Source organism: Mus musculus, chromosome 10 (genome assembly GCF_000001635.26).
Source record: "Mus musculus strain C57BL/6J chromosome 10, GRCm38.p6 C57BL/6J".
Taxonomy (NCBI): domain Eukaryota; kingdom Metazoa; phylum Chordata; class Mammalia; order Rodentia; family Muridae; genus Mus; species Mus musculus.
Window position 1 is genome coordinate 122,583,536 of NC_000076.6, and position 23,547 is coordinate 122,607,082.

Below are 23,547 nucleotides of genomic sequence, written 5' to 3' on the forward strand. Positions count from 1 at the left end.
TAGTTTCCCAGAACACACTCTCCAGGTCACAGACATTTTGTGTAGCTCCTTGGGCTCCATGGTGACTTCTCTAATCTTTGTTCTTCTGTCCTTTTGCTAGTTTGATGCCTGTCTAGTTCTTTGAGCTGCACCATTGAATCTTTGACTCTTTCCCCTTTTCTTTTCCTTTCTCTCTCTCTTTCCCTCTCACACTGGCCCTTTAGAGTGCTTTCATGGAAAGCAACTGCTTCAGACATGCCATTTTCATTTGTCTAAGGAAGTATGTCAAGTTCCCTTTGGAGGAGAAAAGGCCATCAGGAGTGTGTCCTTAGGACTGCATCTTGTCCTGTCCCCTCCCCCCCCTCATGCCCCGCCTCCTTCCCACACTCCTCCTCTCCCTGGCAGTCATGATGAAAACTGCTTGGCTCTGCCATACCCTCCCACCATGGTGAAACCTCGGAAATCAACATTAAAATGAATCTTTCTCACTTCCACTCTTTATGATGGCATCTTGTCACAGTGTAGTCTGGCCAAGACAGCCACACCATTTGCAGGAGGCAGTACTGGAATAACAATGTTGATTCATATCAGTACTTGTGGTTATAGACATTATTAGGATATTACTATTTGTTGAAGGTGGGGACAGAGGGAGAGAGAGTCTAGAGGATTGAAAGATCAGAACAGAAGGAAATGATACAAATGTAAGGGACAAATAACTAAAGGAGGAAACCAGTGTGTGGCATCATCTCAGTTACAGGCTGGCAGGTGTGCATTTCATGTCTAAAGGGCATCTAAAACAAAACAGAAATGAAATAAAAGTGAACATGTCTGAAACTTCAATTAGTTTATCCCATAAATTGTCTCAGTGTATAGTGATTTCCATGACTCTTTTATTACCATTTTATTTCCAGTCAAGAATATGTTAGGGAGAAGCTATAGCTATGAGTGGTGAGCCAGATATAGTGATGTATACTCTAGATGCTGAGAGAAAAGACCCATGTGGTCCCTCTGTTCAAACTGCTGATGGTCAGAAGATGGAAATCAGCATGTTTGCTGGATGATGAAACCACACGCCCTTTCCATGTGCACCCACAGCAGGAGAGATTCGACACAGAGCTCAGACAAGTAGCACCAAGTGAAAAGTCATCCAGAAAACTCAACCAAGTCCCCTGAGGCAAGGACAGCATCTCCTGCATAGCCACCCCAGCCATCCACCATGCAGACTGACTTCAGAGCCTCCCGGCAGGCCTTTTCCTATGCAAAGGCTGAAAAGAGGTGTAGACCCAGACAACCATAGACTCCTCCAAAGAGGAAGAGAATTAGCAAACAATAACAACAATGGCAATAATAGTAATAAGAATAAGCAAGTATTTGACCTTTTTGAGAATAACAAGATTTAGTATGTGGTCAAGCCTTTGGTGGTAGCAGAAAAGAGGCCCTCTGCAGGTATGGATTTGGGATGTATTTCCATGGCTTGAACTAGTAAACTGATGCTACAAACTGAATCCATCTGGATGAGTCTCCCTGCGCTGTCCTTTGTGGCCCACATGGAGAGGTTGGGACTCTTAGGAATGACTTTTCAAAGCTACACAAACTAATTATGTAGATTTGGACAGGATCCTAACAAACTAATTGCACTGGGACTGTCTCAGAATGCTGACTGCTGACTTTGCAAAAATCTCTCTTAGTTATAATCCCTTAATGGAAGCCAAATTATACCAATGAAGGAAGCGTTTGATTATTTGAGACTCTGGAACAAATGGTACCCACACTTATTTCTATGTCATGAGCTACCTTAAAAATAGGCATGGGATAGTGTGGCTTTTTTTTTTCCTGTGAGAATATAATACAGCAAAAATAATTTACTGAGCCCTTCACTGCAGAACTCTTCAGTGAGAGAGAAATTAGAAGCTGAAGGCCACAGGCAGAGAGTCTTCTCCTTCAGTAACCCTGGAGAGCCTTACAGGAGAGCTAAAGGAAGGGAGGGAGGGAAGGGAAGGGAAGGAAAAGAGGAAGGAAAGGAAAAGAGAGAGGGGGAGGAAATAAGGGAGGAGAAGGAAGGAAGGTGGAAGGTAGGAAGGAGAGGGGGGAAGAGAAGGAAGAAAGGGGGAGGAACAGAGGAAGGGAGGGAGGGAAGGAGAGAGAGAGAGACAGAGACAGAGAGAGAGAGGGAGAGAGCGGACACACGCAATTCTTACTACTTGTCTGCTTGCCTTGCCTCAGGGGATGCGGTAGTGTAAAGTTCTCTACCAAGCCTTATGTTTTAAAGGTTCTTCTCTGTGCCCTCCACACGTTACAGTTGTTTAGCTTGGACTTCTTGTGGGACTCTAACAGTGGGGACAGGGCCTGCCTGCCTCTGACTGTTGTTGCCTTTGGGACCCTTTCCTCCTGCTGGGTTGCCTCACCTTGACTTAATAGAAAAGAGAGTGCCTAGTCTTACAGCAACTCAATATGCCATGGCTGATAGCATGCCATCGAGGCCCATCCTTTTCTGAAGAGAATTGGAGGAGTATATGGAGGTGAGGGGTAGAGGAGTGGAAAGAGGGGAGGTAGGGGTGGTCAAAACTTGGAGGAGAGGAGGGAAGGGAAACTGTGATCAAGATGTAAAATTTAATTGTCATCATCGTCATCATTACCATCATCATCATTGATTTTCCTCAGCTCAGCCAGCCAGAGGTCTCCCCCTCCCAAGCCTCTCTCTCTTTCCTGTGCATTTTTTTATTATTTATTTGGGGGGGTGGTGAATTGGGAGGTGTGTTCAGGCATACAAGTGCATGTAGAGGCAGAAATTGACATTGAGATGCCATTTCTGAATTTCTTCACTTTTTCTTTTCTCTTCTATCGTACTTTAAAAAAAAAAAAATAGGGTATCCCACTGAACCTGAAGCTATCCCATTCAGAGTTAATCCCTGAGATCCACCTGCCTTACCTTCACCCCATCCCTAAATATTCAGGCTATAGCACTACACTATGGTGTCTGGCTTTACACAGGTGCTGGGGATTTGAACTCAGATCCTCGTGCTTGTGCAGCAAGCACTTTTTCCACTGAGCCAGCCCCCAACCCCCAGCCCCCAGCCCTCCTCCTTTACTTTTGCCTGTGACTTTCTTTGCCAGCTGTCAGTCTCTGCTACTCTCTTCTTCCATCACACTTTCCTTATTTACTGCCTGTTTCCCTCCTGAACTGTACTGTGAGAGCACTGTGGGAGCACTGTGGGAGCACTGTGGGAACATTGTGGGAGCACTGTGGGAGCAGGAGGACTTTGTCTACTTAGTAACTGCTGTTTCTAGTGGCTAGAAATGAGCCTGGCATAAAATAGACACTCAAGTAATTTTTCCTGGATGGGTGGGTGAATGGATGGATGGATGGATAGATGGTTAGATGGGTGGATGGATGAATGGATGGGTGGATGGATGGATGGATGGATGGATGGATGGATGGATAGGTGGGTGGATGGATGGATGGGTGGTTAGATGGATGGATGGATAAGTGAGTGGATGGCTGTGTGGGCAGATGGATGGATGGACAGACAGATGGTGGATGGATAGATGGGTAGGATGAGTGGATAAGTTAATGGACAGATGTATGTAGGAGGAGAGAGCACGGGTTGGATGTTATCTGGTCGTTCCTGAATTCTATGGAACCATCTAGTACAGATTCAGAATCCTTCCCTTTCTGAAGACATCAGACAATGACATTCAGCTGAGTGCTGGCACTGGTTTCACAAAACAGCAGAATCTTTCCATCAGCATACTGTCTTCTATTTCCTGCCTAACCTGGGGCAAGGCTTGAACACAACAAGGACAGACAAGAGAATACCACTCATCACATCTGTTTTATGTCTCCAGTCCTCTCATTCTTTCATTCTGCGGATGAGCCCCTTCCATCTCACATTACTTAATTTCCTCTTCCCCAGTGCAGAAATAATGCAGTTATTAGGAGAATTAATGACACAGTAGCTCTGTGGTGCTGAAAGGCTCCATAACAAATTTTTTTATGAACAATTATGATGCTATTTCCTTCTCTTCTTTTTCTGTTTCCAATTCAGTGTCTGGGTTTTCATCTCCTTCCTTCCTCCCACAAATTGTAGAAAATCACTACAGTTGTGTAAACTAGTTTAAATGGGCCTCTGGGGTGTGCTTCTGGTTTGTTAAGCGTCTCTCCCGCCCACCCTGGCACAGACTCTAATGACTGTAATGGGGTATTGCTAAATACAGTGCTGGTGGTAATGGCCCCGCAAGCCTTGCTCTCCATCTGTGGGAGCCATCAGCTGTCAGACCACACCTTTGGCATGGAGGTTGTGTGCATTCCAGCCATGAAAACTGCATTCTCACCAATGCTTCCCATGCCTCTCTCTTCTCATTATTTTTATCATTTAGGGAATCACCCAAGACTTTATAATTGTGTCTTTTAGTTTATCTGAGGAAGGGCAATTCTGCAGATGCTCTCCTCAGTGCTCTCTGCTGCCTCCCCAGGACTTGGCTTACCTATCAGGACATGAAAAGTTGGATGCCAATGGATTTACACTTTGCTGAAAAATTCTGATAACTTCCAGGTAGTCACATGTAGACCTGGAGTCCACTTCTCACAGAAAGCACTGTCAATGGAAATGGAAAGAGAGCTTTTGCCACCAGCTAGAGGTGAAAAAACTGATAATCTGCCCCCACCCCCCAGGACCTGCAACTTCTCAGGCACTTTACAGAATGGGTGTAACACCATCATGCAGATGGTAGGATGTAAAGTTCTCAAATACACCAAACATCTCTCTCTCTCTCTCTCTTTCTCTCTCTCTCTCTCACCTCTGGACATCTATTATCTCAAATTGTGGGGAATTTAGTTGAAGATTAGTTAAAAATCCATGACTGCTAACAACAAATGGCTGACAAGACTTAATCTTAACAATAAGAATTTATTTTCCTTGATTAATGTTGTGCATGCATTGTCTGGATTGACTTGGAGATTCAAAATCTTGTTAAAGCTGTGGGTGAGCATCTGCCATTTTCTTACCCTTTTAGCTCATGATTTCAAAATGTCTACCATAGCATCAAACATCACACCCTCATATTACATCTGAAGTAAGGAAGGAGTGTTTCTTCCAGTCATGCTTCTCTTGTTTTATCTGGGAAGAAATCTTTTTCACAAGGGTTTCGGCTGATATCCACTCAGCAGGTGTTGTGCTCATGCCTAACTGGATCATGGTGGTTTGACAGTCTGGTCTAATAAAGGTAGCGAATTTCATTGGCAAGAGAGAAGGGCTTTCAGGATGGTAGTTGTCAAGGAACCACAGCAGGCTGTCCAGTTCCCTGGTTCTCACAGCATGCTGTGCCTTCTCTCTCCCTTGCCCCTCCCCCTCCCTCTCCCCACTCTCTCTCTCTCTCTCTCTCTCTCTCTCACTCTCCCTCCCCCCCTCCTATCACAATTGTTCTGTATAATTCTTCCTGCCCAAATGTAAATTCATTTGTCTCCCTTGTTGAGCTTTATGCTCCTGTTTTCCAGCACAATTCCCGGTCCAGATCCAGCTACATAATCTTTGGGGTTCACACTAAACAATGCAGGCCTTCTTGCTCACAAAACAGAAAGAGTGCTGATAAAACAGCTGAAGTGCTTTCCTTCGGTCCTCTCTTGCTCCTACTTTCTTCTTTGGTTTTTTAATGGTATTATTGCTTCCTATGCAATATAAAAACAATAAATTTTAAATTATTAGTAAGCATTTTAAAGTCATCTGTACAATGTCTCTCATTAGCTTTAAATGCAAATGTGAATGGGATCCTCGAAATTCCAGCATAGGTGCCATGGCCCGCACATGCATATGCATGGTCTTTCCAGAATAGCAAAAGTGCTACACACAAACTGATGCAACTATTTTAGCTCATTTCTTGACACTATGCCCATTCTACCAATGCTGGGCATCTTCAGCCTACGAATGGATATGGGATGGCTGAAGGGGAAGGAAATCACCTCTCCCGTTCAATGGCATCCAAGATAAGAGGATGCAACTGTGTCCTCCATGCTTCTTGAGACAAGCCGGTCTTTGTCTTCATGCTGGAGACAAGTTGGGACCACATGGAGCTGTCAGCACCTTTCCATATCCAGGACACTCACCTTGAACTTTTAGGGAGTCTTACTAAACTCTCCCTTTGATTCATGGGTCTAGTAGAACTTCACACACATGGGAGTCATGATCTGTGGCAGTGGGGCAGCTAGAGAGAGGCTTACATGAGCTGTTTGCATGTCTTCTGCTCAGGAATGTGAACTATAGCCCCTCAGACAACTTTTGTGGAATGAATAAACAAATTCAGTCCATCTCTGGCCTTTCTAGTAGCTTGTGCTTCTAACACTTCCTCTGAATGAACGGCTCAGGTTCTTCAAACCTTTACTCGGTCATTCATTATAAGTTCAGGAAGAGCATGCTAGGCTCTCAGTAGTTCAAAGGTACAGTGAAAATCCAGAGGATGGTTAAGTTCATAAAGACAGAACCAAAGAAACCCCCTTTATCCCTTGAAGAATAGTCAGAATTCTAAGACACAGCCAACAGAGGTATAGCAAGCTAGGCTTATCAATCAGGGCTCTCAAAAGAGACAGAATCAACAGAAGACAGACAGATAATGGATGGATGGACAGATAGACAGATGGATAGGTGGTTGGATGAAGAGACAGGTAGGTGATAAGTAGGTATATAGGAAGTAGATAGAATGAACATTGGCTTGTGTAGTTCTAAATGATAAGAATGCCTACCATTTGCCAGATACCAGCTAATAATCCAGTGAAAAACAGTGGTGTGATTCAACCTAAGCCCAAATACTTAAGAAAAGGGGAAAAGAGAGAGAGTCAAGAGACACAGAGATGCTATATCTGGGTCCAGATATAGCTGTCTCTTGTGAGGCTATGTCAGGGCCTAGCAAACACAGAAGTGGATGCTCACAGTCAGCTATTGGATGGATCACAGGGCCCCCAATGGAGGAGCTAGAGAAAGTACCCAAGGAGCTAAAGGGGTCTGCAACCCTATAGATGGAACAACAATATGAACTAACCAGTACCCCCCAGAGCTCGTGTCTCTAGCTGCATATATAGTAGAAGATGGCCTTGTCAGCCATCACTGGAAAGAGAGGCCCCTTGGTCTTGCAAACTTTATATGCCTCAGTACAGGGGAACACCAGGGCCAAGAAGTGGGAGTGGGTGTGTAGGGGAGTGGGGGGGAGGGTAATGGGGGACTTTCGGGATAGCATTTGAAATGTAAATGAAGAAAATATCTAATAAAAAATGTGAGGAAATAAAAATAAAAGAGAAAGGCACAGAGATGTAATTCCTCAGCCTGAGTGTCTATGAATCAGAAGCTCTCATGCCCACAGATGGGAGAAAATAGATATCCAAGCTCAAGAGAAGAAGCCAATTCACCATTCCTTGTCCTCCCTTGTACTGTGTGGGGCCAGTGATAGACTGGATGATACCCTCATGCATTGTTGAGGAAACCCTTCAGCCTTCCAGTTCTACTCTCCAGGAAATTCCCTCACAGGCAGTTCTACATTCAATGCCTTCCTAATGTTCTAAGTATCCCTTTTCCTAGTCAAGTTGGTATATCAATTATTCAGGGTCTGGGAAGGTCCATCTCAGTGCAACAAGAGACCTCAAGTAGGATTGGCCAACTGCGCAACATAGGTCCAACTTTATAAACCTCGGAGTAAATGAGCATGCTTCAAGTTGTAGAGTAGCTGTCCAGAGTACTGATAGGAACCCAAGATATCTCTCTCTCTCTCTCTCTCTCTCTCTCTCTCTCTCTGTGTGTGTGTGTGTGTATGTATTATATATGTATGTATGTATGAATATGTGTATGTATGTGTCCCCCACAGAGTATGCTTGATTCTGAGAGTATCTAGCTGGAATACAAACAATAAGAACTCCACAGTCAGGCCTGAAGTTCCCAGCCTGATGGGCAAGCATGCTGAGCTATGATGAGCTCAGGATGGGCTCAGCAAAGGAAGGGAATAATCACTGAATCCTCAGGAATCACCCCAGGACATGCTTTGTCCACATCAACCTCAGACTTCCTTCCAAAGGAAACAGGAAATCATCATTCTAGGGTCCTTCCACTAGGTCAGACAGGTGTCTGACTCTCTCCTGCATCCTTCCACACCCCCATCTGAGAGCTAGGTCTGTTTGTGCATTAAAGCCAACAGCTCTGAGAGGACCAAGCCTCTTTGCAATCTTCCTTCTCTTCTGAATGTCCCTTCTGACCAAGCTTCGACAATAGCGACTAGAGAGAATCTAGAAATATCAAGACAAAGGGACAAGCCAAATTAGAAAACACAAAACCATGGTAAATGATGGAGAGTAGGTGCACTTAAGTGCGGATTCCTTTTTCTTTTGAAGCCTTCCAAAGCTCATTGATCCTTAGATCTTTAAAAATGTTCTGTTAGACTTGACTGCTATTTCAGGAACATCAATAAAATTTTCTCTCTAACTCCTGAAGAAAAGAAACCTATCATTTTTATTTAAAGAACTATTCCAGGTCTGAATTGGAATTGATCTGGAAACACGAGACTTCATCTTAAGCTTTTCCTTTTAAAATGTTTTATTTTGAGAATTTCATGTGTGTATACAACGTATTGTGATCATATAGACCCCTCTTTCCCAACCACCTCCCACAAGACCCTCCCTCAACACATCGTGCTTCCACCTTCATGTTCTTCATTATATTATTATTATTTCCATATCTCCTACTGCAGATAGTTAGTGCTGTCACATATGCATGAATACGGGGTCATCCACTGGAGCACAGGAAACCCAGCAGTTGCTACAACCTCAAAGAAAAATGACTTCCCCTTCTTTAGCTAAGGATGGGGCAAATTCTTTATCCACACTGAAATTTGGCTTGATTTTGCCCAGGTAACCACAGCTGCTATGAGTTCTTGAGTGGGTAGCCATGTTCTGTCTAGAAGACAGTAGTTCTCTGCATTCCTCCTTATGCTCTCACTCCTGTTCTTTCTGTCCCCTCTTCTATGACATTGTTCCCTAAGCCTGGAGGGGGAGATGCAGATGTCCCATTCAGGGCTGAATACTCAAAGCCATTTATATTTTACCTCCAGCACTTGGATCAGTTATGAATCTCTGCAATAAGTATTGCCCAAAGAAGCTTCTCCACATAGTTATAAACAATAGTATGTGTCCAAGTACACACACACACACCAAGCCTGAGGACTATAAGTCCCCCCAACCCAAGTTGTACACTTTAACCAGGTTTGCATTCTAGAAAAAAAAAATTGCTTCCCAAAGTCGATCAGCACTGCTGCTATTCCCAAAATCTCAGTGGCAATTTCCTAAAATGTTTTAGTTTATTATCTGAACCGTCAAGTATTTTAAAGCCACACCAGGTACAATTTAAACTAAATTGTCAGTTTGACACAACCCAGAAAGATCTGGGAAGAGAGTTTCAGTGGGAGACTGTCTGCATCAGGTGACCCACGGGCATATCTGAGGGCCAAGGTGGACTGTCTTAATTACATTGATTGAGGTGGGTATGGTCACCCACTGTGGATGGCACCATGTACTGGATTGGGGTCCAAACTATACAACGTAGACACAGCCGGATGAGTACGTGGCATCGTATTCTTTCTGTGTCTCTGTGTCTGTCTCTTGTTCTTTTTGCTCTGCTCTCCCCCTCCCCTCCCCCCTCTCCCTCCCTCCCCCTCCCCCTCTCTCTTGTTCTCTCTGTCTCTCTCTTGCTCTTGCTTGCTCTCTCACTCTGCTCTGCTCTTGGATATGATGTGACTGCTTGTTTCAAGTTCCTGCCTTAACATCCCTGACATGATGGACCGTAACCTGGAATTTTAAACCAAACAAACACTTTGTCCTCTAAGTTACTTTTGTCAGAGTATATTGACACAGAAATAAAACTAGGACACCAGATGCAGCACACATCAAAACCCTGGTATGGCTGAGATAAGAAGATCAAGAATTTGAGCCCAGTCTGGGTCCATAGGGAAGCACCTCCTGGCCCAGAAAAAGTTTTAAATAATGTAAAGTATTTGTAAACTGATAAATAAGACTGACAGTAGTTTCTCTATATTTTCAGGGTGGACAAAAGGCAAGAACAACCATTAGATATGTAAATTCTTATTTCCTATATGTTTCATACAAAATCCACATGTCAGAGCATTTTTACTTAAAAGTGTTGCCTTACAATATGATTCTCAAGCAGCGGTTCCTAACCTGTGGGTCACGACCCAGTTGGGGTTGAATGACTCTTTTACTGGGGTTGCCTAAGACCATCAGAAAACACAGATATTTATGTTATGATTCATAATAGTAGCAAAATGACAGTTATGGAGTAGCAATGAATGTAATTTAATGTCTGGGAGCCACCACACTATGGGGAGCTGTACTAACAGGTTTCAGCATTAGGAAGGTCGAGAGCCACTACTCCAGGGAAAAGAACTCAATTATTAAAATGAGCAATTAGAGGAGAATGTAACACATTTATATAGACTTACACAGTTCCATCTTTTATAACTTAAATCATTCAACTATATTCCAAGTATAAGAAATGGTGCTCAAATACTTAATACCCCCCCCCCAAAGACTGGGTATACTGCTCACTTGGTAGAATGCTTGCCCAGCATGCACAAAGCCATGGGTTTGATTCCTAGCCTGACCTAAGACAGGCCAGTGTGGTATACCCCTGTAATCCTAGCGCTTGGGAGATAGAGGAAGGAGAATAAGACATTCAAACTCAAGGTCATCCTTGGCTACAAACTGAGTTCCAGGCTAGCCTAGGCTACCTGAGATTCTGAATAACCACCACCATCCCTACAAAAAGGAAAGAAGACACAAAAGAATCCTGGTATATGCTACTACTGCATAGCTAGTTTACCAATAACAGGACCTGTCCACTCTTAATCCCTCTTAATCACTGGCATCCCTCTTTCAACATTTCCACCATCTCTAGCTAGGCAACTGGACCTCACCATTGTGGAAGGTGGGATCAGATGTTTGAGCTATAATGTTAATATAAATGATTATTTTACTCAGACTCCTCAGTATTTAGAATTTTTAATTAGTGAATTCACACTCAGCCAGGGGAAGACATTTGTCTTGGCCAGCCTCTGCTCCTTTGTCTGCTCTTTCTCTTGTGACAGACAGAGTTCAAGTTCCTGCTGTTTAGACTTCACCTTTTAAGTATACTCCAGGAGGCTGCAGCTTACAGCCTCTGATTGTAAATCACTTGTAAATCCAGCTTTCTGCTGCCCTCACTGTGTTATACACTGTTATTGCTATGCCTAGACTCTCTGGTGTTTATCCCGATGAGTAGCCTATAATCTCACTGGGTTGCCAGCCGGCACTGTAAAAGCAAATAACTAGAAGGCGCACTACCTTCTTGACTTCCTTACAAGGATTCCCCCCCCCCCCAAATGTTTTTGCTTCTGTCTACCATTTGTCAAGACTAGTCAAGTTCTTCACATCTGTTCAGGTCAAAGCCAAGAGGACACGTTCAAAAAATGTCCCTCCAAGGATGATACAGATACAGTGAGAGGAAAAACAAATCCAAATGCTTTATATAGTTTAAAATTTTTACTTTGCGGCATATAATATAATTCTAGAAGCTACATACATAAAGCCTGACCCACATGCCTGCCTAAACATAACATTAACAAAGGTAGCAACATAGACATGCCAGAGCTTCCAGGGGAAAGCCCAAGAGACTTCAACCCTGCATGAAGAATTACAGACAACTAAGGAAGGCTGAGAGTGGGAGAAATAGTCTTCCTCGGGGAAGAGCACTAGATGGGTGTCTAGTACCAAATCAGGTTAAAACTGAGCAGGTATAATATACAGATATGCATGTAGCAACAACTAATAATAAAAAAAAAAAGAGGGGCTGGAGAGATGGCTGAGCAGTTAAGACCACTGACTGTTCTTTCAGAGGTCCTGAGTTCAATTCCCAGCAACCACATGGTGGCTCACAACCATCTGTAATGGGGTCAGATGCCCTCTTCTGGTGTGTCTGAACACAGTGATGGTGTACTCATATACATAAAATAAATAAATCTTAAAAAAAAAAAAAGAGGCCATGAACTTCAAAGAACAAGGGGGAGGTAAATGGGAGGTTTTGGATGGAAAAAAGAGATTTCTAAACAAACTTCTACATGTTATAATAGTGCTATATTTTCAGAAAACTTACAAAGACAGTCCAGAGAATTCCCAGTCACGCTAGTGTGAGCATTTTCCTCTAGTGTAAGCATCCTTAATGTGTCCTGGGATGATTTGTATATGCTTGGCCCAGGGAGTGGCACTATTTGGAGTTATGGCCTTGTTGGAGTAGGTGTGTCACTGTGGGTGTGGGCTTTAAGACCCTAGTCCTAGTGCCTGGAAGCCAGTACTGTGCTAGCAGCCTACAGATGAAGATGTATAACTCACAGCTCCTCCTGCACCAGGCCTGCCTGGATGCTGCCATGCTCCCACCTTGATGATAATGGACTGAACCTCTGAACCTGTAAGCCAGTCCCAATTAATTGTCCTTATAAGAGTTGCCTTGGTCATGGTGTCTGTTCACAGCAGTAAAACTCTAACTAAGACATGCCCTATTTGTCCTCTCAAGCAAGCCAGTTTCAGCACATGACTGTAAGGTGAAGCCCATAACTTATTTGGCTTTCCTTAGCTTTATCCTGATGACCTTTCCTATTTTTTAAGATTCCATCCCTGGTGTCACAGGGCTTCCAGTTAACATGTCTTTGGCTTCTCTTGGCTGTGGTGTTCCTTGGATCACCTTTTGTAGAAACTGCTTGTGTCTGTGTTTCTCATGGTTGTACTGGATATAAGAGTGTTAAGGGGGTTGGCTACAGACCCCAAATACCATTCTCAGCACATCTCATCACAGACGTGTACAGTGGATAGGACTCATCATAACCAACAAGGATGACTACCGCACATTCTAACCCTCATCTGAGATGGTACCCAGGCTTTCTCCCTGGATGCTACTTTCTCCCACTCCTTCCCAACACTACTCTTTAAGTAAGGAAGCTCCCTGTGCAGCCCATGTGTAAGGAGGGTGTCATGTCCTACCTCTTTGAAGGCAGGGTACCAACACAAGTTTTTTGCATTCTTCTGCATAGAAGAGTGGTTTGTCCACCCAATGCTTAATCTTTACTCAATTACCTAGTCTACTTTACACTTTGCCATATAATTCAGCACCATGTTATTCTTTTTGTTGCTCAAATTATTCAGGCATGCCCCTAGGAGCCCTTCCCATTGGCTCTGTCCCTTTGATACAAGCTCCTTCTGTATTTCTGAGTATTTTTTTTAACTCTCTGGGACTAAAGGCTGCCTGCTCTAGGTTCATATTTTCTATCTTTTGTTTCAGCCTTAGAGTCCACCCTTTCTCTAGAGAGCTCTGCTGTTTCTTTCTCTCTAGGGAACTCAAAGCTGACTGGTTGATGTTTTAAATAAGCCCTTGTTTTTGTTTGTGTGTCAACACTGTGCAAAGATGTCTTGTTTTACTTAAGGAGTTCATCAAGACTCATGAACTGTTGGAACAGGTGAGGGTGTAACTCAGCAACACGTATCCATGATACTTCCTTTTCTGTTGTGGTGAAACACCGTGACCATGGCAAGTTACAGAAGACGTTTATTTGAGCTTATGGTTCCAGGGGGCATAAGAGTCGATCACTGCAGAGAAATGGAACAGTACGAGCAAGGATGGAGGCAGGAGGAGAAATCTGGGGTTCTCACCCTGAGCCATAAGTGCATGAACTAGAAAAGTACAGTGAGTCTTTCCACTCTCCAAGCCACCTCCAGTGACACAATCCTCCAGCAAGGCCACATCTCCTAAGGCCCCTCTAACAGTGCCACCAATGAGGAACCAAGCATTCAAAGAATGCATGAGAGAGATATCAGCAGTGGGGGGCATTTCTTACTCAGTCTATCACACTTGGTATGCATGAGGCCAGAGATCCCATCACATACTCTATACAAAATAACAAAACAAGTCAACTTTATTAAAACAACTATAAACAGCTTAGGCTAAAACTGAGAGCTTGAACCTAGTTTTAAAAAAAAGAGCAAAGTAGATCTAACCCGAGTTCCATACCCCAACTTCCTCTCCCTCCTTCCAAATTGGAACCTCAGCCCTGCTGACATCATGTCTCCAAAGTTCTTAAGAAATTTCTAATACCTCTTTCCACAATCAAGTTGCCTTAAAGCGTATTAATCTGCTTTGTCTCTCATTCCCACTCACAGCAAAGCCCCCATCTCCCTATCTGTAAATCCTGCTGGCTCTGTCTCAGAATCCTGAAAGTCATCTACGTCCAAGAAAGTGAGTGTATAACTAGTTTTAGAGAGTGAAGGCTGGCGAGAGAAAATAACAGAGAGCCAAAGACCCAGTTTTTAATCTACTGGGCCATCCTTGTGCATATGGAGAAACCATGAGTTAAGGTTTATAGAGACCACTCTAACCTCAGGCAGAAGTTGAAATGGCTTTGTTATGTCTGTGGAGCCTCAGGAAGGAACCCTTAAGGAAAAAGACATAGCGCTCCGTGTTCACAAATACCTTGAGCTTGATTTAATACTTTAACAACGTCTTCAAAATCTCAGTAACTTTCCAACTGAACGTCCTGCTTACATTTCCTTTTTTTCCCCAGGCATGGAAACTTATTGAGCTAGCCCTACCTACCCTGGCTAAGCATAGCCTTACCTTAGCATCTTGAGAACTCAAAACTAATTGTTGGATATGATGCCAAACTTTATGTAAATGAAGTCCAGCAAGATGGTTCAGCAGATAGCAGCTCTTTCAAGCAAACTTAATGATATAAAGTGGATTCCTAAATCCCATAATGTGACAGTAGAGAACTGACTCCTAAGAGTGATCCTCTGACCTCTGCATGCATGTGCTTCAATGCATACACACACACACACACACACACACTTTTGAAAAAAACTTGATGGTAATGAAATATCCCTAGAGTCCACACACAGTTCCAGAATTGATGCCATTCTGGCTACATTTTTTGTAACAATAACAGTTAAGCAACCATCAACTCAGTGCTTACCCAGTCCAGCCTCTGAGTTAGACTCCATATTTGACAAAGTTATGCATTTTCTGGATGAGTTCAGCTCAGTTTGCTCCATGAGCCCTTGGCTGCTTGACTAATAAGAGGGTCCACCCTCCTGTACTGATACAGCCATCTATGAACTTTGCCTGGGGTAACACTGAGCTGTGTCATGACTACAGCCCTTCAACCTAACCAGCCCCAGCATTTCCTTGTTAACACAGGACATCTGCAGCTACCTAGAGGATCATGGAGCCGACAGGACGTACAGTAAACTCCAGAGAGCAACATCAAGAGACCAAGCTGCGGCCTAGAGTCAGAGAGCCCATCTTCCAACCACACCCCACAGTTTTAGCTACAAAGTTGCGTGGATCATCCAACTCTCACTCTTGCTTTTCACAGATGATTTAATTACAGGTATGACACGGTAGAGGTGTCGTGAAAGTAATTGGGCTCGTTAATATAATGTGCTTATGAATGCCTTCTGCAGAGTAAGAAGCCCATAAATCTCAGCGGTCACTCTTTGGCTATAGATGAAGTGCTTGAGGCCCAGAGAGGTCATGCAGTTTATCCAACTGGCTGGTAAAAATCCCTGTCTTTCACTCTGCGTTTCCTTCCCTAGACTGCAGGTTGTATAAAGATTTGTTAATCCCTAAATTTAAGGAGTTCAACATGAGCACAGTACTCCAGAAAGAATGCTTTTGTTATAAGAACTAGGTTAATATTCCATAACTGTTCCTTATAGCGATTTACCCAGAGTCAAGCGTCAGGATAGTTCTATTACTAATTCAGTTATAGGCTTTACCCACAAGAGCACTATGTCTATCTACAGGGACAGCATAGTGTAAGTCTTCAGTTCATGGCTCCCCTGAATGAAAAATTAAGACTGAGTTCATAGCATGATAGTGTTATTTCATTTTTCTCTTCCAAAGAGGAGTAGGAGAGAAATACTGTATAAGACAGAGTATACTTATACAAATAATGTTGATTTAAAGCTTGTTTTGAACCCATTTTTGCAAGATTGTATAATCTCTTGACAATAACAGCAAGTACACTCAGATGTCACAAAAGTGTTTGCTGAGAACCACAGACCTCATAAAAGGAAACCTTTCTCAGTAAATGACACGGTAGCAAATGTATCCAAACATCATTGCCAATTACTGGTCACACCCTGCCACCCCTACACTCAGAACCTCTTGGCATGAGCTTCATAGCAAACATCCATAGCTTAGTTATAACTAAGCTTGGAGCAATAATTTTTGTACTAAATCATCAAATACTAAACAGAATGCAATGTTTAATTGTGATCCACCAGTTAGCAGTCATCCGCAGGGCTGGGAAAAACACTGGCAAAAGATAACCCTGTGCCTTTGAGGATCGTCCTCAGGTATCGGGATCCTACACATTTACCCACCTGGCCAGACCTCGGCTGTCACTGAGAACTTCATTTAAGTGGTCCATTACCACACCCTTGGGTGCTTCTGACAAGGGAGAGATGAGTTGCTTTTGATATTGCCCTCTGTCTCTCTCCCTTCTCTTTGCTCTTTTGAGATGCTTACAACCAATGAAGAAGGCACACAGAAAGTGACAAGAGACAAGAAGCAGAGAGCTTGAGTACCCAGACTAAAAAACATAGACCACGGCACTGAATCACGGAAGGTATTAGCTGTGTGTCACAATGGAGTGGCCCATGAACCAAGAATAGAGAAACTCTGCTGTGCTTAAAGTGTTAGGGGCACCTGTTTGACTCTATGCCTTACATTTTCCTTCTTTCCTTTCTTTACTCCTTCTCTTCTTCCTCCTCCTCTTCCTCCTCCTTCTCCCCCTCCTCCTTGTCCTTCTTCTCTTTCTCTCCACTCCTCTTCTCCTCCTCTTCTTCCTCTCCCTCTTCCTTCTCTCCCTTTTGCTCCTCTTCCCTTCTTCTTCTCCCCTCCTCCTCCCCCTCCTTGTCCTTTTTTCCCTTCCTTCTTCTCCTCTTCTTCCTCCTCTTCCTCTTCTTCCTCCTCCTCCCCCTCCTTCTCTTCCTCTCCCTTCTCCTCCTTCTTCTCCTGCCCCCTCTCCTTCAGAAGTATTTCTTGGGAACTAAGTTTTACATAATTTCCTAAATAACATTTATGAAAAACACAAATTTCCATCATAGTTGGTGGACTTGGGAAGAAAAAAAAAAAAGGCATCATTTTTCTAACTGTTGATAGGCTTCTCTCCAGCCTGCTATAGTTCTCAGCAGGTGGTGAACTGGAGCTGTCTTTGTTGAGGCATCTATCTCCCATTCTCTGTGACAGATGCTTTCAATCACTCCTCTGCACAACTGCTACCGAGTCTCTTCCGCAGCCATTTTCCCCGACCATCAAGTGTGTCCTGATTCCTCATCGAGACAGCGTCCTGCACAGCGCTCATTCCCAAATTACTAAGCAAAAGATTCCCAAACATCCCCCGAGAAGAGGAAGATGGTATAGGAAAGGGAACTTATAAAAACCACAGGACAAGTCACAAGGGGCCCCCGAGGCTTCTTGGACCCTGGGTCATTTCAGTTCCTAACAATGATGAGGGAAATGCTGAAAGAAATAATTATTGGACCAAAAGTATTTCCAAGACTAAACTAGGGACACAAGCATCCACATAGCACACTCCGCAGTACACAGCTAAGGCAGGGGATAGCCCTCTGTGAGTGGATACATCTGATGATATTGCTTCAAGACACTTTGATGGCTTTTACATTTTCAAAGGCTTTTGTGTCCAGTAACTATTTGTATTTTATTTATGATAGATTCTCAAGAAAATACAATGTCTTTATGTTTGAATGATAAGAAAGCACAAGCTTGAAAAACCTCAGGCTTTTATTTCGTACATTTCATAGGTTTTGTTGTTATTGTTGTTGTTATATATGTAAGTGTGAACAAGTTGAAGATATTGACTGCTAAATTGGGTCCGTGGAAAACTGGAAAAGCTTTCAAAGTGGGTGTTTCTTGTTTCTGAATACTCTTTTGGGGGAAAGCCATAGGGCTTGATGATCTGAGTTCAAAAAGCCTGCGCCAGCAAGCCATCCTCTGACCGCTACACATGTGCAGTAGCACACCTGCATACACACACACACACACACACACTACCAACAACAACAACAACCCACACACACCACCAACAACAATAACAACCCACATACACACCACCATCAACAACAATAACAACCCACATACAACAACAACAACAACAACAGCAACAACAACAACCCACATACACACCACCAACAACAACAGCTCCCACACACATACACACACCAACAACCCATCCCATCAACACACACATAAAGTAAATAAACAAATAAATACTCTTTCGTATTTATTTCAACTTTAACTGTAGCTCAGGATAACTATCTGTGAGCAGTGGAAAGCACCAGTTTTAGAAGTCTCACTGCAGCCCTCTCTTGAGAAGCCTGCATCCATGTCTTGGATGAATATTGCAGGCTTGTCAGTTTTTCGTGTGCTACTGTTCATTTATTTGTTTGAAGACAGAACCTCTGGTTGTTCCAGGCTGGCCTCAAAACTCACTATGTAGCCAAAGATGACGTTGGATTAATGGGATTACAAACCCACATCAGCACACCCAGTTTATATGGTACCTAGGATGGAACACAGGGCTTCGTGAATGCCTGCCAACTGAGCTACATCGCCAGCCCATATCATTCTTTTACTAAGCTCCCTTTTCTCCCTTGATGCCTGTGCTTAATCAAATTACCAGTTTTAAAGACATTTAGGGACAAGTCACACCTAGTGCATGATTCCATGTTCATAATTTAAGGTCTGAAATAAAAATGTCTCAGAGAATACGCAAAGTAAAGGGGAGGTTAAGGGAAGAAAGAGAAAGGAAATATGTGAGTGACAGGCAGGGAGATGTGTCACGTGGCTCCTAGGGTGTAAGTAATAAGCACCTTGTGAGAAAGGCTTGCACAATGCTTGCACACACCATTCACAGCAGCGGCACAGTGCACAGATGCTATCACAGTTGAGAAGAGGCCTCAAGGGGCTGAGTAATCTGCACATGGTGACAGAGCTAATCCCCAAACAGCAGAACAGGGGAACAGCCTGTGACGGGCTCATTCCTATCACCACCACCGACACCCTCACTCCAGACCATCACGCATCTAGACACTAACACACTGTGACTGAGCCAAACAAAAGAGTCACTTGAATAAGCTGCGTCTGTTCTGTTTCAAGCTGCCTGATTTTATAATGTGTCCTTGAAGCCTTTGTTTGTTTGTTTATGTTTTAGGGTTTTTTTTTTTGTTGTTGTTGTTCTTGTTTTTCGAGACAATGTCTCAGGTAGCCCGGGATGGCCTTAAGTGTGTTTGTTATATGGCTGTATCAAACTTGTATCATTCCACCTCTGCCTCCCCATGTTTAGGGCACACAGGAGGAAGAGTATAGCTACCTGTGCATGTTTGTCTCTATCGTGTGTGTGTGTGTGTGTGTGTGTGTGTGTGTGTGTGAGTGTGTGTGTATGTTGTGTGAGTGTGTGTGTATGTGTGTGTATGTATGTGTGTGTGTGAGTGTGTGTGTATGTGTGTGTGTGTGTGTGTGTGTGTGTGTGTGTGTAAGAGGAAAGAACACAAACAACTCAGGAAAGAACATCAACATCCTTGTGATCCTCAAAGTCGGCCCAGAAATCTGTTTCTTCTTGTTAAGGACTGTCTTTGGGAACAATTCCATGGCCAAAGAAAAGAGGAGGAGGAAGAGGAAGAGGAAGAAGAGGAAGAGGAGGAGGAAGAGGAGGGGGAGGAGGAAGAGGAGGAAGAGGAAGAGGAGGGGGAGGAGGAAAAGGAAGAAAACAAAGGAAAAGAAAAAGAAGGAGAAGAAGCTCTCACAAGACATTTAAGGTAAAATTCATCAAATAAATATTATTACCTATTGCACACCAGGCACTGGACCGCACACTAGGAATTCGGAGATGAGCCAATAAGCTAGACATGCTTTCAATTCTTTTTAATTCTGAGGCAGGCTGTCACTGTGTGGCCCAGGTTGGCTTTGAAGTCTTGATCCTCATCTCTTAGCCTCCGGAGTACTGAGATTACAAGCATACACTACCCCGACTTGATGGGAAGGCAATATGTTAAATGTTTATATGAATGTATAAAAATTGAGCTGCCAAAAATATGTTAAGAAGGAAAGCTATACATGACATTGAAATGGCACCTCATGTAAGTGGTCCATTTACAGTAGGTGGAGAAGCCACTCATGGCATCAAAGACATCTAAGTACAAATCTAAGGGTAAGATGTGCTCTCTGGATGCATGGCACTCACTTAGAGAAGCACCAGACTGTGGCACACTCCCTTCCAGGGGTCCCAAGCTTTTGCAAGGCTGGGACCTTTGAATTTATGCTCCCTTCTGTGACAGATTTTATTTATTTATAAAGAATTTTTAGAAGAATATTCATTTATTTGCAAAAACTTGTTTCTCTCCTTCAACCCCAGAGCACACACTCATACTGTCAGCCTTGGTGGCAAGCACCTTTACCCATGGGGCCATTGGGCAGGCCCCGGTTCTTTCTCATACTGAGAAATAACAAGTCAGAGAGGGATCAAAAGGCAGAAAATGCATGGCAAATAAGCTTTGGATCAAGCAGTGTAAAAGGCTGGTCTGTTTTGCATAACATCTGAGAACAAGATGAATCAGCTTGTACTGAAGTGACAGCTGAAGGAGGAACTTGCTGGTGTTCTTCAAAACACAAAAGTAGACAATTTGATTTCCAGGGCTTAGACCTGAAGAAATATAGGGAACACAAACAAACACTCACACACATACACATACACACACACACACACACACACAAACATACACATATACACACATATAAACACACACATATATATGTACACATACATATATATATATTACACACATATACAACATACACACTACATATATATAATATACACACATATATATAAACACACATACACACACATATGTACATGCACAGCCAGCAGCAAATGAGCATCTCCATCAGGTGACCTCTCCTCCAATGAAAAATCTTTCCAGCAACTAAAATCTACCCAAGGCTAGAAACTGCCCAGTTCACTACAGGAAAGAAAATAAGAGGTGGGGTGCATTTCTATGTGCTAGTGACTTTGAAAACTAAAATGGCATAGATGGATGCAGCTGTGGGTGACTAGGTCTTTGGACTGTTTCCATTCGTTTGAATTTATCACAGAGAACTTTCAACCTCCAGGGATAATGTTCCATTCGTAGGCATTTTAATTTAAAAAGCTGGTATCAACACAAAAACTCAGAACTCACCTCAAAGGGAGCGAAAGATTATTTGTTCTGGAGCCAAATATGAGTGAGCTTTGCCTAGGGACACATAATCAGGTCCCCCCACACACACCCTGCACCATGCCTGCCTGGATGCTGCCATGTTTCCACCTTGATGATAATGGACTGAACCTCGAAACCTGTAAGCCAGCCCCAATTAAATGTTGTCCTTATAAGAGTTGCCTTGATCATGGTGTCTGTTCACAGCAGTAAAACCCTAACTAAGACACCCCCCAAACACCATGTTTTAATGTGGTAACAGTTTTGTGAAGCTTTTACAGTTACAGAACAAAAGGAAATCACGAATCAAAGCACTTTTTCAAGATCATTGGTAGAACATCAGGTAGGAGCTACAGAGAAACAAGGTCATTTGTTCTGTGGGCTTCAGTCACTAGCTCATGACATTCTTAGCATTTGGGTTGGTGGGAGCTTGTGGTCAGCTACCACACCCCAAAGGGTTTCATGTGATTGACGGTCATTAAGACCTTGCAACAGACATGGGGGTTCTCATGAGGTTATAAAGGGACCTAAGATAACCCATATTTACCTAAGGTCCTTCAGCTTTCCAGCTCTCCACAATAGGACTCTATCAAAGGTATGGCTTGCTATTTATGTATGTATGTATGTATGTATGTATGTATGTATGTATGTATTTATTTATTTATTTGGAAAATTCAGTTCATACCAGCATTAAGTTGGCATAAACCCTAAGAGTGAAGCTACTGCTTATGACATGTTTTGACATGTAGACAAACCACCTACTAAATACTTAACGTTTATACTCACAGAGGAGTTCTGCCCTCTGCTCTGGCTAGGAAGGTTTGTTTTTTTGCAGCAAACGATAAGGAATATGAACACGTGGCTGGTCAAGGTGCTAAGAGTAAGTTATCAGTAAGTGCTCAGCTTCCTGGGTAACATCTGCGCTATGCTTCTCAAGTCTTGGAGAACTTCCATCCAGAGAGAAGGAGAATTAAGAAAGAAGAACCAGGATATCAGGGAGGGGTAAGGAAGCGGTGTCTCCCAGGCATGGCATGGCCATTGGACTTGTGAACCTCCATGGCTACAGTTGTTTTCACAAGGTCTGCACATAACTGGGCCTATCAATATCTCAACCATGGATACTAGAGAGCATCATGGGTCCCAGGCCATCTCTGGAGGACCGCTGGCAGTTGATGGCCACCAGGTGGGAGGGAGTCACCACCAGTGGTGCAGCTGTTGGTGAGAATTACCCATGCTCCAGTGGGGAGCTTCACACCTCTACCCACATGAGAGACCTTGGTTAAAGTCAATACTTCATAAAAAAATAATAAAATGACAGGAAAACCAAGCAAAGAGATTGTCTCAGTTAGGGTTTTACTGCTGTGAAGAGACACTATGACCAAGGCAATTCTTATAAGGACAATATTTAATTGGGGCTGGCTTACAGGTCAGAGGTTCAGTCCATTATCATCAAGGCAGGAACACAGCACCATGCAGGCAGGCATGGTGCAGGAGGAGCTGAGACTTCTACATCTTCATCTGAAGGCTGCTCGAAGAATACTGACTTCAAGGCAGCTAGGATGAGGGTCTTAAGCCCATGCCCACAGTGACACACCTACTCCAACAAGGCCATACCTACTAATAGTGCCACTCCCTGGCCCAAGCATATACAAACCAACACAGAGATACAATTGTGTGAGAGTGATCTATTGAGGGGAGATAGTGATAGCAGAAGGAAAGAAGAAGGATGCCAGAGTTCATATGGCCAGCAAGTAATTTGTCTATGAAACTCTCTCAAAAAAAGCGAATTTTTTGAAAAGAAAGAAATTTATTTTAAAAGGTTTTTTTCACTCAATATATTTCACTGTGAAATACATTCAGTGGGTAGAAGAGATTGGAGGTCTGTTACACAATTCTACAGAGTATAGACATCGATTTCCAATATATAGACCCTATATAAAAGGTTAAAAACAGAAACCAACATTTTATGAGGTCTGTCAAAGGAAGAAGGAAGCCCCAAGAAGGTATTTCAATACTCCTGCTGGTGTGGCTCTCACCTCTCACCCCTCCTCTTCTTCATTCTCTACTGGGGCCTCCTTGCTGTTCTCTGAGATAACATAAAGAATAAAACATAAGGGAACTTTAACCTACTTTTTAAAAAGCTATGCCAAAATTTAAAGACAATGAAATTGTGGACTTGAAAGCAAACTTGAGCTGTTAATTTATTCTCCTAATTTAACAGGGCG

The 23,547-nt window shown here is 43.2% G+C and overlaps 1 long non-coding RNA gene across 3 annotated transcripts in view; it reads right to left on the bottom strand.

Annotated features, from left to right (window-relative positions):
- Positions 1 to 439: 439 nt before the first annotated feature.
- Positions 440 to 23,547, bottom strand: part of Gm36284 — a 94,767-nt gene continuing 71,659 nt past the window's right edge. For 2 of the 3 annotated variants that reach the window (XR_003949039.1, XR_001779667.1), the window contains exon 5: positions 440 to 770. This is a non-coding gene — a long non-coding RNA (predicted gene, 36284). Of the gene's footprint in view, positions 771 to 23,123; positions 23,409 to 23,547 lie in introns of those variants that run through there. The other variant, XR_380900.2, reaches the window with a different exon arrangement.